The 14602-nt window shown below is 48.3% G+C and overlaps 1 long non-coding RNA gene across 2 annotated transcripts in view; it reads left to right on the forward strand.

Annotated features, from left to right (window-relative positions):
• The window catches only part of LOC125748364 (uncharacterized), a 104749-nt gene that overhangs the window by 10567 nt on the left and 79580 nt on the right, over positions 1-14602 (forward strand). Inside the window, exon 3 of one of the 2 annotated variants that reach the window (XR_007399519.1) lies at positions 6324-6956. The exons of the other annotated variant lie outside the window; for it this stretch is intronic. This is a non-coding gene — a long non-coding RNA (uncharacterized LOC125748364). Of the gene's footprint in view, positions 1-6323; positions 6957-14602 lie in introns of those variants that run through there. 2 annotated transcript variants of the gene reach the window in all.

The following is a 14602-nucleotide window of genomic DNA, read 5'->3' on the forward strand; positions in this document are numbered from 1 at the left end:
TGTCTAATCTGCAATTTTTCCCCCTTCTTCCAGCAGTGGCTATTAACATGTGTATAGTCTGCCCCTAGTGGCGGTGAGGGGGAATGCACCCCTCCAGCATCTCCTGTATTTTCCACACCATCGCACAGCCTTTGGCCATTAGATCCAGGTAATTACACAAAGGGTTCAATAAATGCATTTGACCAGAGGGAGAGAGTTTTGTACCTGATTAATCCATGGAAAATGTTTTCAGTGGGGTTTTTCCTCACACGCCACAGGGTAACAGACAGTAAACACATTAGAAAATAGGATTTCTAATGCCTAAAGTATTTAAAAACAACCTACCTTTATGAGACCTGCTGCAGTTCATTCTTTAAGTACAGTGTGTGTCTGAAATCTCACACACAAATAGGTCTAATAGGTGCTCCTGTCAGTGTGGATGTTTGGTGTCATGAAGATATAATGGGAAAGCCAGTGGTGGGCACTGCGAGGAGAGGTTTCGCTCTGCGGGAGGTGACTGCGTCTCCAGGGCCCAGGCCACAGGCATCGATCTCCCTGGGTAGGAGACCTGTTCCAGCGCCGTCCTCAGAGTGTGAGAAGAGGCACTTGGTCTTTGTGTTCGTGCTCTTGCCTGCCTGCCCGTCTCCCTCTCTGCCCGTCTCCCTCTCTGCCCGTCTCCCTCTCTGCCCGTCTCTCTCTGCCCGTCTCCCTCTCTGCCCGTCTCCCTCTCTGCCCGTCTCCCTCTCTGCCCGTCTCCCTCTCTGCCCGTCTCCCTCTCTGCCCGTCTCCCTCTCTGCCCGTCTCCCTCTCTGCCCGTCTCTCTAGGTGCTTTCGCACCGAAGTTCCAGAACCTGGTCCCTATTTACAAGACCCCGGAACTTTTATATCTCTTGGCCTGGGTCGCTTCCCCGCAGCACAACAGGACCTGGGACCTTTATGCTAAATAAAATTGGGAGATGCAAAAAGGTCGTAGGTTAAACTTCACATAATTTTTAGAGATGCATCAATCGATCAGCCAGGGACCGGAATTGGCTGGTTTTCAGCGTGCTCGGCTCGGACCGGAGACCAGCCGGTCAGTCTCATGTATTTCTGATACTGAACTGATCTGTTTTAGGCGCGTGCCATGCGTCACTCACAGCGACGCAGGGAATAGCCTCACAGCTACATGATAACATGCCATTAACATGGACGTTCTTCACTGTGAGTGAAGATGACACACAGCTTGCAATTTGTAATGCATGTAACGCAAGAGTAAACCGCGGGGGAACCACGACGAAAATGTAGTGAAACGTCGGAGGTAAACTTTAAACTGATTATTAAACATACACTAGATAATCTTGAAAAGAAATAGTCATTAAAACTGCAAAGCTCGCTAAGGTTTTTTTCCTATGACAGTTTTAAAAGGTTTTAGCGAAACTTCAATCCCCTGCCCTATAATTTCCGTACAGTATGAAGATGTGAAAAAGCCTGATCTTAATCTATCTTACTTGTGATGCAAGAATTGTATGTGCATAACATGCGATATTGGCATTAGTAATATCACTATGCATCTATTATTATTCAGAAGAGTACTGTACACTTTAGTTTTATTTGGAGTTTGTAACCTATGGACATTTATTATTTTAAGTATAAAAAAAAAGGTCGATGTGTTATCTGGTGAATCTAAACATACCGGAAAATTATATAAGCAACTGATATTTGTTTTGTCATTTAAATCTGTTGCACCTCCTCTTGTTTGGAAAAGTTAAATATGTCAGATGAAGATGGGAGTACCACAGCTCATTTTCAGCTTGCTGTTATTTGTAATTCTTTCAGTCACAGCACTTCATTTTGAGACTTGTTTAATTGTAAACAATTAAATTGTAACTTGTAAAATTGTAACTTTTTGGGGGAAATTTTAAAGTTTGACAATTTCTTTTATGATGAAAAGAAAATTATGCATTGAAGAAAAGCTGATCTTTGTCTGCGTAGTTCTTAGAAAGAAAACCGTAATCTGCAAAAATCAATATTGGCAAATTTGGGCATCTCTAATTTCATGCAACCCCCCCCCCCCACACACCAAACGCATGGAGGATAAATACATAATTTTGTTAGTTATTGGGAGATCAATGGCCATTAAAATGGAACACAGGCTTTTATTTATATTTTATGTATAAGACCAATAATGTTTTTATGATTCTTACTAAATCTGGCAAGCAAATTGGTCTTTTGTTTCCCACAAAATTAAAATGTTATCCCACTGATAAGCACCAGAAACTTTCACTGCCTGCAACAGTGACATTAGACTCTTTGCCTGTCTCTCTGACTCCCCTTCTGCCTCCCTGTCTCTTTGCCCGTCTCTCTGACTCCCCTTCTGCCTCCCTGTCTCTTTGCCTGTCTCTCTGACTCCCCTTCTGCCTCCCTGTCTCTTTGCCTGTCTCTCTGACTCCCCTTCTGCCTCCCTGTCTCTTTGCCTGTCTCTCTGACTCCCCTTCTGCCTCCCTGTCTCTTTGCCTGTCTCTCTGACTCCCCTTCTGCCTCCCTGTCTCTTTGCCTGTCTCTCTGACTCCCCTTCTGCCTCCCTGTCTCTTTGCCCGTCTCTCTGACTCCCCTTCTGCCTCCCTGTCTCTTTGCCCGTCTCTCTGACTCCCCTTCTGCCTCCCTGTCTCTTTGCCTGTCTCTCTGACTCCCCTTCTGCCTCCCTGTCTCTTTGCCTGTCTCTCTGACTCCCCTTCTGCCTTTGTCGATCTCTCTCTATGCCTGTTTCCCCGTCTCCTTTTTGCTTGCCTGCATACCTGTCTTCCTGTCCCTCTCTGCCTGTCTGTCTCTGACTGCCAGCCTATCTCCCTCTCTGCCTGTCTCTCGACCTGTCTGACTATCCTCGCACGCGTAGGCCCTCCACTACCATTGCTCTGGAAGGAGCCTCATCACTGAATTTTCCCTGCTTTGCCACAGTTTGATTGTCTCTGGACATTCTGCCTCATTTGAGGCCGGCTCTGCCCTTCTTACAAGGCTTCTCCGCAACTGCGCCCCAGCCAGCATTCGCTTCGGGGCCTTTTGATGCGATTTGGTGAATGAGAGTGATCAGGGGGCCCGTGGACAGACCTTGAGAGGGTGAGGGGGTGGCAGGGCCCCAGTCAAACATGTCAGGGAGGGGGGCTTGGGGTCACGTCCGGACTGTGTCAGTGGCTGCTTCTATCAGCTGGGCATGCCTTCACCTCCCATGCCGATTGTGTGCAGCTCTGAGCATGTGCGGGAATTGAGCTCCTGGCCACTGGTTCCACTGCAGAGAGACTGACCACTGCCCATCCGATCGAAGGCATACTTTCATTGGAAATCGTGGCACGTATCAGCAATGTATAATTCTCCGGAGTTGTCCATTGAGAAATGGATCGGACCCCCTGAACCGATTTGCCGTAATGGCACTTGAGACTCACCCCTGGCTCAATCCTCAACTCTGTTTCTAGCTTGGAAGCCCTTTCTGTGGAGGCGTGGGCAGCTCCTGCAGGCACATCTGAAGTCCGACTTATCGCCAATCTCAGTCCAGGAGTGAAGGTAGTTGAGGGTCCCTTTTCATTTTTGCTTTTCTCGCTGAGGGTCACGCACCATGTGCTGCGCCGGGAGGGAAAGGTCGGCGGTAACATCGGAATCCCGCCCACCTCGGAGGCTGGAATGCCGCTGTAACCCTTCGGAGCCTTGCCATCATTCCCCGCCGGCTGCCAGCAATCAAACACGCGTGCAAAGCTAGCCGGTCGATTCTGAGCAGTGAGCGAGTAGCCGCCCCCCAATAGCGCCCGCCGTTCCTCGTACTTATTTTCCAAGAGTTGCATTCGTCGACTACTAAGCAGCTCTGGCTTGCAGCAGTGAGTTTTGTTAGTTTTGAGGACATCGAATAATGCAATTTTATTTTCTTTTTTATAACTTTTTGAGGTTAGGCACAGGTTTCCTGAACTGGTGCTTTTTTTAACGTAAATGTCGTTGCGGTTTGTGCAGTCACCTAGTCAGTTAAGAGCCGACTTGGGAAACGCAAGTGCAAATAAGCGACGGCCCACCCACCCTTTTTTGGGCAAACTGGAGGTGTGGATCTCTGTAAAACCGCGGCGGCTTTCCTGTGCATGAAGCCGCCGTTCAGAACAGGTGGCCATTAGCTGAACGCGTGTTTTCATTTTGCCTGCGGTTCATGCCTTCATGCGATACTTTATTTCACCATCCTTACGTTAGACTGATGTTAGGATCTTAGCTCTCTGTTTTGTTTTTTTTTCCTCGTAGCTTCTGAAATTGCATAATCCTTGCGTTTCCTTGCCATTCGCCTGGTGTGGGCTCGTTAACCTTTTCCGCCACTGTACACATATTAATAACATTCGCCAGCAAAGGTCACGGGGCCCCAGCATGCCTTGCAGCACTCGCCCGTGTCACATCCTCATACGCGGCTCAGGCTGGTGCTTCAGCCGTGCATCTCTTTAATTTCGACTGTTTTTAACCCCTCGTGCTTTTTGTGGTAGTATTTTTTTAATCGGTGTTAAATTCTTATGTTTTGTCAGGCGCCTTTTCATCCATTTTGCTGGCCACTGTTGTCAGCAAAATGACTAAAAAATGGAAGTTCGTTTTTCTTTCTTGCCCACAACTTGTGTGACACCGTCTGTTGTTTCTTTTCACTATGGTCTCTAAATAAAAAAAGCCATAATAATCTTATTCTGGTGAACAGGGCCCTAAACTGTAATGATCTGAAACCTGTTGACCCTTAAGTGTGAGTGTGTTTTCTGCTGTGTTCCATCTGTCTGATTATTAAAACAAACCTCTCTGCATAAATTATGCAGATTTCTGTCCCGATATAGACCATTATAACACTTCTCTTCACTCTTTTCCCGGCCTTGAGCTGCACGCGTTCTTCAAACAGTCCGAGAGACAGTCCCACTGCGGCCGCCGCAGGTACGACACGGACGGCATGTCCCTTAATCAGCTTAATAAGTGCGCTGAAATACGGGCTCGCTGCAGCCATCTTTCCACTTCATTAGGGGCTCTCGCCAAGTGCAGGGGACACCCCCCCGAGATGTGGGATGATGGGAAGCTGGGGGGGGAGGGTGGTTTTGTTCATTTATACAAAATTACTGGGGAACTTAGCTGGTAAAGCATGCTGCCCAGATGTGGCCGCGGGGGCCTTGTGGGGGGAGCATAAGTGTGTCAGGCAAGTTCAGAGCAGCGATGCCCCAAGTTTCTAGTTTTTGGGACCTGCTGTCCCCCCCCCCAAATTCTGCATCTCTTACCATCAGTTTCACCAAAAGCCCGGGTAGTAAACGGAAATGCAACATTTCCATTTTATTAAAGCTTTGATTTTTTTGTGGTTCCTGCTTCTGTTTTGGAAACAGAATGTAGCCCATACTGAGGACACAGTTCACGCAGGCTGCTGCAGTGAGATGCCCGGATATGGACGGTGTAGTTGGGGCACCAGAATCTCAGGTGCAACCTACATCTGTTTGTCTTTACATCAGAATATGCAGATACAGGCACCGTCTGCAATCCTTCAAGACAATCAAATTACAGTTGGTGTCTCACGTTTCAACAAGATCACAATTGATAGTTATTTTTTCTAAAAATTAACTTACACACCCCCCCGGTTGATTTTTTGTGAGGACGTATTTGTAGCCTGAATGAATAAATGAGCCGTGGACAGCAAAACCATGTGACACACACCCTGATGCTATGATTGAGCACTGGCTCATTTATCAGTATGAAGGCTGGGCATCAGCAGCCGGACCAATCAGATTAAATCCGTTGATTTCAGAGCCACAGTAGGTTCTGTGTGTGTTGGATGGGTACAGCTCTGCAGATACTTGTAGCGCCTTTGTACAATGCACAGTCTGCAGTCTGATAATGCACAGACTGCCAGTATCCTCATTTTTTAAGTCTTATTTTACGTTGTGGGGACCAGATTACACCACAATTTGGGTAAATCCTGTGAATGTTTACCTTGTGGGGACATCTTTTGAGGGCCAACAAGGGGAATATCAGTTTTATAAAAATCTATGACCACAGTCAACAAACTAAAAATACCAAAAGCTTTGTATTGTGTTAGGTTACTTGTGGGTGAGGTTAGGGTTCGGTAGGGTCTAAGGTTGTCATTTCTGGGATTAGGGTTTTCCCTGTAGAAATGAATGGATGAATACAAATGTGTGTGTCTGTGTGTGTTTTCTTAAAGGAAACTCACTGACGAGTTGGATGGCAGTCCTGTACACGTTAGTTGTGTCACTAGACACTAGATGAATTTTCTTTTCAGCTTTTTTCACTTCACGGCTGGAGCCTTAAGTGCCTTATAGGTTAATCTTGGTTTTGTATGCCGTTCCTCACACAATTTCTGTTTACCGCAGCAGGATATGGCACTGAGATGCCGGTGTGGCGTCGGTGAGATATAAGATCCGCGTTTTGCTGGGATCACAGTCGGCGGCCAGCGGACTCTCTGGATTCCCGGAGAGCACGTCATGCTTCACCTTCATGAGGGCACCGAGGATCCACGAATATGCGGCTCTGGGAGCGAGGAGGTGCCAGTGAGGGGGCTGACCTCGACGGAGACACCGCGATGAGAGCCAGACGGGGGCAGACAGAAACGCCCGCTGATCCCCAGACTCCCAGTGCTGATACTCCTCGGGGGGGGGATTGGCCAGTTTGCTGTGCTAAGCTGCAAATAGTACAGTCTGCACTCGACAATACTGACTTGGGAAGTAAATACTCAAATTGAAGCCTTGTACCGGTTGTACCATATCATTTAAATCCAGTTTATTTGGTATCACTTAACGCAAATAAATGCGAGCGGATTTACTTACTGCCGTGTATTGTTGCAGCTTAAGGGTGTCGTTAGACAACTCATTACCTGTGACACGCCACTGAAATTCGGACTTTATTGGTTTTGTAAAAGGGTTATGACACAAAAATACATCATGGATCCAGTATTTTTTTTTTTCTATTGCTGTGGAGTGTGTTAATGAATAAATTCATTCAAATGCCTCCGTCTCCGCCTGTGAATTAAGTCCTTGGTGATGTGTGACATTAAGAGGAAGGCGGTTGCCATGAAACGATGTCATGCTAGCGAGTTAATTAGCACCTTACTATAAAAAGCCATTAAGGTAACGTTGTAGACTCGCAGTTATGTGTAGCTGTTTATTAATTCATCTGTACGCTTCCACTAATATCCATAGCTGGTTTGCCGGGGGTTCCTCTGGGCCTCGAGCCTATCCCAAGAAACAGGGCTGGAACACCCTGGATGAGGGCGCTGTCCATCCTTGTAGGACACGCCCCCTGTGGGCAATTTAGAGGCATTAGCCTAACTGTACATTTTTATTCTGATGGAAACCTATGCAAACTGCACACACAAGAGCCTGGGGCAAGAAACTAACCCCCGGTCCAGTTTTGTCCCTTCGTGTGTCTATTGCTCCTTTTCGTGTCTTGTTGCAGTGGTTTCTCGGACGTCACTTCCCACACCCAGCACACTGTCATTCCGGTGTTTGCTGGCCCAGTGCTGTCTGGTTGTTCGCTGGCGTTGCTCGCGTTTGTGGCCGGCCGTCAAATTTCCGCATGATGTTCAGTGACATGTGACACGGCGTAATCAATCCTGTCGTAACTGTAATATCAAAGGCTTTGGTGACACTTCACAACGCCCTTCAGCCACTTGGCAACAAGCATCTGAGACGTCTGTTTGAAGTGGAATGATGTGACTGGAGACTGGAGGACATTTTCATAAGATGGCCGGCGTTCCTGAAAGTGTTGAACCTCCTCTCTGTATCTGCTGAAACGCCTGAGGATTCAATATTATAATCGGAATAACTTCTACCAGTTTATAAAGGTGAAGCGTTTGGACCTTGATGGCATCTCCTTCCCTTTCCTGTCACTGGATCCATGGTTCCGTAGCTACCTGAAGTAGCCAGCTGTCGCTCGGCCAGGAGACCAGAGATCAGCGCCCTGTCTGTACAAGGAGAAACGTGTCCTTGGCAAAATGTTTTCATTGTGGGGGAAGAAAACCAAATAGGCCACATTTTTAAAAGCCAAATTTGGGGTTTAAAATAAAGCGCATTTTATGAAATGTCCGTGAGAATTCACTATTTAATGCCACAAGGGGCGCTGTCATCCCCTGCGGGTTTGGCTGAGGTGGATTGTGGTGTGGACTTCTGGGCCTGTTTCATACCCGCCTTCCTCCTGGGCTCGTGGTGAAATCTGGGACCTTTCTTGGGACAGCAGAATTGATCGATCATATGTGCACCTTTGCTGAAGTGCTCCATGTTGTAGGTACAATGCATTATGTAATAATACTGCGATATGTAATAAGTTTACAAAGTGTCAATGACGGCATCCATCTTGGGTGTTTATTACATAATGCACAGTAGTTACTACATTACATAATGCACAGTAGTTACTACATTACATAGTGCACAGTAGTTACTACATTACATAATGCACAGTAGTTACTACATTGCCCGTAGGTGTGCATGTGTGAGTACATGGTGTGTGAGTGTGCCCTGCGATGGGCTGGCCCCCCATCCTGGGTTGTTCCCTGCCTCGTGCCCATAGCTTCTAGTATAGGCTCCGGACTCCCCGCGACCCACCAGAAGGATAAGCGGTTTGGAAAATGGATGAATAGATGGATAATGCACAGTATTACATTTTCATCATTAAAAAGTGCAACTCCCGCATTTTGTCATTTTGCATGGAAATTTATTACGTATTGCATTCTAGCTACAACAAAATGCGACAGATTATTACAAAATGTGGATGCTATTAGATAATCAAGTGAAAATTTTTAACATTTTGCCGTGTTATTATATAATGCGGCAGGATCACACAATGCGTTGCAACATACCATCTCTTCTCTCTTTTCCTGGTGAGGGTCGAGGTGGCCACATCTTCAGCAGGTCAGACTGCACCTCTCCGTCCACGGCCACAGATGCTTCTTCCCAGATAGTCCCAGTCCATCTGAGATGTAATCCCTCCCGCACTGCGTGTCCAGCGTAGAATTTGAAAAGATAGTAGAGTGTGGAAGCACACAAGTTTAGGTATCACCTTTTTCCGATTCGGATTCTGATCTAGAGATCTACCAGGCAGAACCGGCCCAGAAGACGGAGCTTAATCCCAACACATGCTTCTTGTGTTTGTTTCCCGATGTCGAATTATGTTAATGTTAAAGCTCGTCTCCCAATGCCCTAGCATCTAATTACATGTCATTTCCTCCTGTGGGTGTTTCCTGCAAACCGACGATGGTCTCACATGAGCCGTTGTTTGTGTAAATAGCTGTAGCGTGAACAGATCTGAGCGCTTGATTCCTCGCAAATGTCCCGGCGGCGGTAAATCCCGCGGTATCTCTGTGCATCTTCGTGCCGTTACAGCTTTCTTTGCACGAGGCTGTCAGTGATTCCACTTGTCTGTGTTGCTGTGTTTGGGGTCAGTTGTGTGGCCATGACCAGCCTCTCACGCCTTCTTCCTTATCTGAACAGCAGCAGTGATGTGAAAAGCAGACATCCTGTCACTGCAGGACCTTCCCACCAAGATATTTACGTTTCCTGCTCGCTGTTGGGGACGCAGTAATCTTTGCATGATGTATCACCGGGGCCGAGGTGGCAAAATCTCGCGCATCTACCGTGACTCTCACGCTTTCACACTCTCGCAGTCACACAAGATAAATCTATATTATTCCATTATAAACCTAAAATTAATCACATCAAAAGCATTAAGGCAGTTTGCAAACCCTGCAGACTATTTGCAAGGTAACAAAACTGTTGCATACTTGTAAGTACGTGTGCATGTGTGTGCAGACGATTAAATCTCACTCAGCCAGCTGAACGAATTCAGCTCTGCCACCCCCAAAACGCTGGTATATTGCAAGGCCCCCTGAACCATTCAGCCCCATTGTCGGCACCCCTGTGTACTACTGGGCTTGCCCTTAACTGTGGTTTCGCTGGGAATTATGCTCCTCAGTTGCCTGGCCGGCGGTGACATTTGGCACAGTTCCAAGTCCCTGACTGCCGGGGCGGGCATGTGCCTCTATGCCGCCCATCCGGATCGCGTGGCTGAGCCACGCCAAGGCTGTTCCTCTTCCCCTCCCACGCCCATCTTCGGCCGCCCCTCCGCACCAAGCAGGAATATATTAGCCATGGAATGAGCTCCGCTGTGTTTGGGATGTCCGGAGGCCCGTTCCGGTGTGTGTGCCAGGGAATTCTGGATCAGTGGTGGCTGTGGCATCAGCAGCGTCCTTGCGGGCAGGTCAGCTGGTGCCACCATACAGGTATATTGCATCAGTCATGAATCTCATTAAGTTTCATTTGCCGGTAACCGTGGCAGGGATAAGAGGGTAGAAGATGGATGGATAAAGGGATAAAGCTTAATTTTTACGTCTTCCTTTCTTAGAATAAAAATTATTTTGCGTGGGTGATCAGAACCCTTTGGAGTGACTGAGGGAAAAACAGCTTCTGTTCTTTCCAGGAGAGACCTCTCTGTGGGGGGGCTTTTCCTTGGGGGTGGGGGCTTCTCCTGGGGTGATGGCCATGTGGATGGTCCCCCCGGCCAGTGGCTCTTCTTGATGCCACCGTGCGTCAGTGTAATACACTCCTTACCAGGGTCCTAGTGAGTTTAATCTTTGGCTACCGGTAGGTTGTTATAAAAGGTCAGGTTTCGGACATTTACCCCCCCCCCACCCTGCACCACCTCCCTGGCCTGAAAATAGCCAGGAAAAATAGAGGAAATTAATGCAATGAACATAACAAGGGCTTTTTTGCGGGTGTTAATGTGCTAATTGTGGTAGGCGTGCTGGATGTGAATGTATGGAGCGTGTCTGAGTGTGTGTGCGTGTGTGTTTGGAGGGGGGGGGGGGGCAGCAGGTTCTGCTGCTCATCTTCATGTGCGTCTGGGAGGGGGGTCGGAGAGGCAGCCCAGATAAGCTGTCTGCCTGGGCTGCCGCCAACATCCCGTCCACATTAATCTGACCCAGGATGATCCAGGAGGTCAGGGGAAGGTTACTGCTCCAGCTCCGCTCCCTGTTGCCAAACCCTCAAGCTGTAGCGGCCGTCGGACCCTCCACCCCCCCACTACAGGCCAGAGCGCCCCCACTCACACAGCAGCAGCCAATGTGAAGCCCCTGTTGCCCAGTAGCTGACCTTCGGTCAGGGGAAGGTCACCCCCTCCCCCCCACCACTACCACTGTCGATAAAAATGCGTATCCTAACCCACAGCTTACTGTCACATTATAACAGTAGCCTAACCGACGTTTTTAAATGCAAAGAGACACATGCGGCATACACTTTCGTACACACACAGACACGCCTGATTGTACAGCTGAGTCATTTGGTCCGGGCATCCTGGATGGACCCCGGATGCATCGGATGCCACCCTATAACCACCTGGCCATAGGCTGATAGCGTGGACCAGAACCAGCGTAAAGAGAACCAATATGTATGTGATGAGATGAAATGTTCTTGTTGTCAAACATAGCTTATTATCAGTGAATGGAGTTGGTGCTTTGGGAGGCGTAGAAGAGAATGCAGTGGGTGAGAGTGGAAAGGAATGCGACAGGCTCAGAGTGGATGGGAATTCAGTGGGTTCAGAGTGGATGGGAATGCGGCTGGTTCAGAGCGGATGGGAACGCAGTGGGTTCAGAGTGGATGGGAATATGGAGGGTTCAGAGTGGATGGGAATGCGGCTGGTTCAGAGCGGATGGGAACGCAGTGGGTTCAGAGCGGATGGGAACGCAGTGGGTTCAGAGCGGATGGGAACGCGGCTGGTTCAGAGCGGATGGGAACGCGGCTGGTTCAGAGCGGATGGGAACGCGGTGGGTTCAGAGCGGATGGGAACGCGGTGGGTTCAGAGCGGATGGGAACGCAGTGGGTTCAGAGCGGATGGGAACGCAGTGGGTTCAGAGTGGATGGGAATGCGGCTGGTTCAGAGCGGATGGGAACGCAGTGGGTTCAGAGTGGATGGGAACGCAGTGGGTTCAGGGTGGATGGGAAGGTGCCGGATTAAGAGCGGATAGGAATACCATGAGTTCCGAGCAGGTGGGAATGCGATGGGTCAGAGTGGATGGGAAGGCAACAGGTTAAGAGAGGATATGAATGCAGCAGGTTCAGAACAGATGGGAATGCAGCGGGTAAGAGAGGATAGGAAGGTGGCAGGTTAATAGTGGGTAGGAATGCGGCAGGTCGGAGCAGATGGGAATGCGACAGGTCAGAGTGGATGGAAATGCATCATAGACCAGAGTGGATCCCTAAAAATTTCCTCACTGAATCGACTCGATATTTATAGCGATAAAACTTAACAATCGGGGAAATGTATATCCGGGGCATATAAATCTTTAACCGACCTTTAAAAAGACACTGACAACCATCCAATGGCATTTGTCATGATTGGCATCAGAGTCTTACTCTTTTGCGACTTACTTTCTGTGTCACGCTTGTATCTGGCTGCTTTTTTTGTATGTGGAATACAGGGATATGGGGACTCTCTAGCTTTCTGCTTTCTCATCAGCAGATGCCGGCCGCAGAGATAGTGGTTTGCTTCTTCCTGTCCACTGCAAGGCTAATATTAGCACCTCATCACGGTCCCACATCCCCGCCCACTTTTTCCCAAGTAAATTGCTAGCAATGGGTTTGTAAATGAAGTAAGTATGTTTTCCATTAGCCGCTACCAAAGGATGGCGGTGCCCATATAGGTCATTTTTAACTTTTTTTTTATATGGCATCTTTTAGCAGCTGTGCCACTTTGGTACATGAATGTTTTCAGTGTTAAGTGACTCAGTTTAGGTCTGTTGTTCCCCTGACCGTGATACCTAACCTGAATCACTTGAGTAAGCATCCGGATGGGGGGGGGGGACGATAACTCCCCACCCCCCTCGGAAACGTGGGCGAGCTTTCCCTTCATGTGCATCCTGTTTGCCGATGCATGCAGCGTTTCCGCGTGGGGGCTGAACATGTCTGACTATACCCCAGAGCAGGCATAAGTTCTCAGGCTGTCTGAGCAGCTGATTCAGGGGGGTGGGGGCTCTCTCACGAGAGGCTGATGATGGTTCTTACACCATCCCCCTCCTTAGTGTGAGGAGAACTGGTCAAGCTTGCCAGGATATAATTTTTGGAAGGTTCACTGGGGCCGTCTTTCACAGCTGGCCAGGCCACCAGACCCTGCCCCCCAAAGGTCCCTCCTTCCGCTGTTTTTAAAGGGGGGGGGTGTTAAAAAAATCCCTTGCAACAAGCAGAAGCTGAAGTCAAACAGGGTTATTCTGTGACACTGTTTTCATTAGCAGGGCAGAAAAAAAAGCTGTTTTAATTACTTACAGCTGAACTGCCCTTTCCACTGTGGTCTGTAATCCACTGGCTGGGTATAAACACTGTAAAACTTTCCAGCTCCGTCTACCTGGGTGGTCACTAAGCACATTTAACAGCCGTAGTGCACAAGTTAGCTTTTGGTGGGGGTAGGGACACGGGGCTTAAACGTGTGTGCTTTCTTTCTGTTTAACTTGAAATAAAAGTTATGGCCAAACACTTCCAACGTAAAGGAGCGACTTGTGGGAATGTATAGGCCCCGATTTAAAGGGGAGTTTGACTCTTTTCTTGGTTGCAGCACATTAAAGGGCTTGACTGTTATTTGGCAGACTGGCAGATGTTTGCTTTTTTCCTTTTTTGTTTAACAAGAACTTTGTAACAGCTCTGGGGTTTTCCAATTTCATTTTTGTCTCAACTCTGATCTTGAATAAGAGCCGCGTTCACACGGCACGAGCAGAGGGGCGACTGAGTGTGTGTGCGTGTGCATATGCGCGTGTGCATACACACGTGTGTGTACATTTATGTGTGTGCGTGTGTGTGTGTGCGTATGCGCGTGTGCATACACACGTGTGTGTACATTTATGTGTGTGCGTGTGTGTGTGTGTGGCTTATGAGGACCTTACCCTGTACTGGGCTCATGGCTATCCAGCCTGCATTGTTATGGTTTACTGTTATTTGGTATTTCATGGTCTTTCAGACGTCATAAAGGTAGGCAAAAGTTTCTCAGTTCACCTTCTTTGTCACGCATGTGGATGTGGGTGGATGTTGGGTTTGGGGGGGTGGGGTGGCTGTGTGGCTTCCTATGGGGAGGAGAGGGGTTGCAGGTCACTTTGATCTTTAGACGCTGCTGAACGTGTAGCGCTCAAGTCCTCTGCTGCAAGTACAATTTCTTCAGTAGGGATTTCTGTCTGACTGACTTGCAGCTGCCTCCTACAGAACCGTTAGCCGTCTAATGTCGGACACATACCCCCGCATCACATGTGGGATACCACCTGATGTCTTGTGTCATTGCTGTTCTACGGCTGGACGTGGGCCGACCTTAATGGCAACATGTCGCTGAGCTGTGGTTACAGACTCTCGTGGGGGGGGGGGGGGGCGGGAGGGGGCAGGGGGTACACCACAGAGGGAGAGCTGAACTGGATTCACTGTTGACTCAGAGGACTGGGGGCGGCTCCCAATTGGACGTTTCGGCCTGACTCTAGAGTGCAGCCTCGGCTAATGTTAATTCTATTTAAATGTTACATAATTGAAATAATTCTGTGTCTTATAGGTTTTTGTAGAGCTATTGTATAATTTTTTTTGCTTGTAAATGGAAGTCTGTCTGGAATAACGCAGTGCAGGGAGTGTATTTGTGTTAC

The sequence above is a fragment of the Brienomyrus brachyistius genome, chromosome 9 (genome assembly GCF_023856365.1).
Source record: "Brienomyrus brachyistius isolate T26 chromosome 9, BBRACH_0.4, whole genome shotgun sequence".
In the NCBI taxonomy this organism is placed as follows: Eukaryota; Metazoa; Chordata; class Actinopteri; order Osteoglossiformes; family Mormyridae; genus Brienomyrus; species Brienomyrus brachyistius.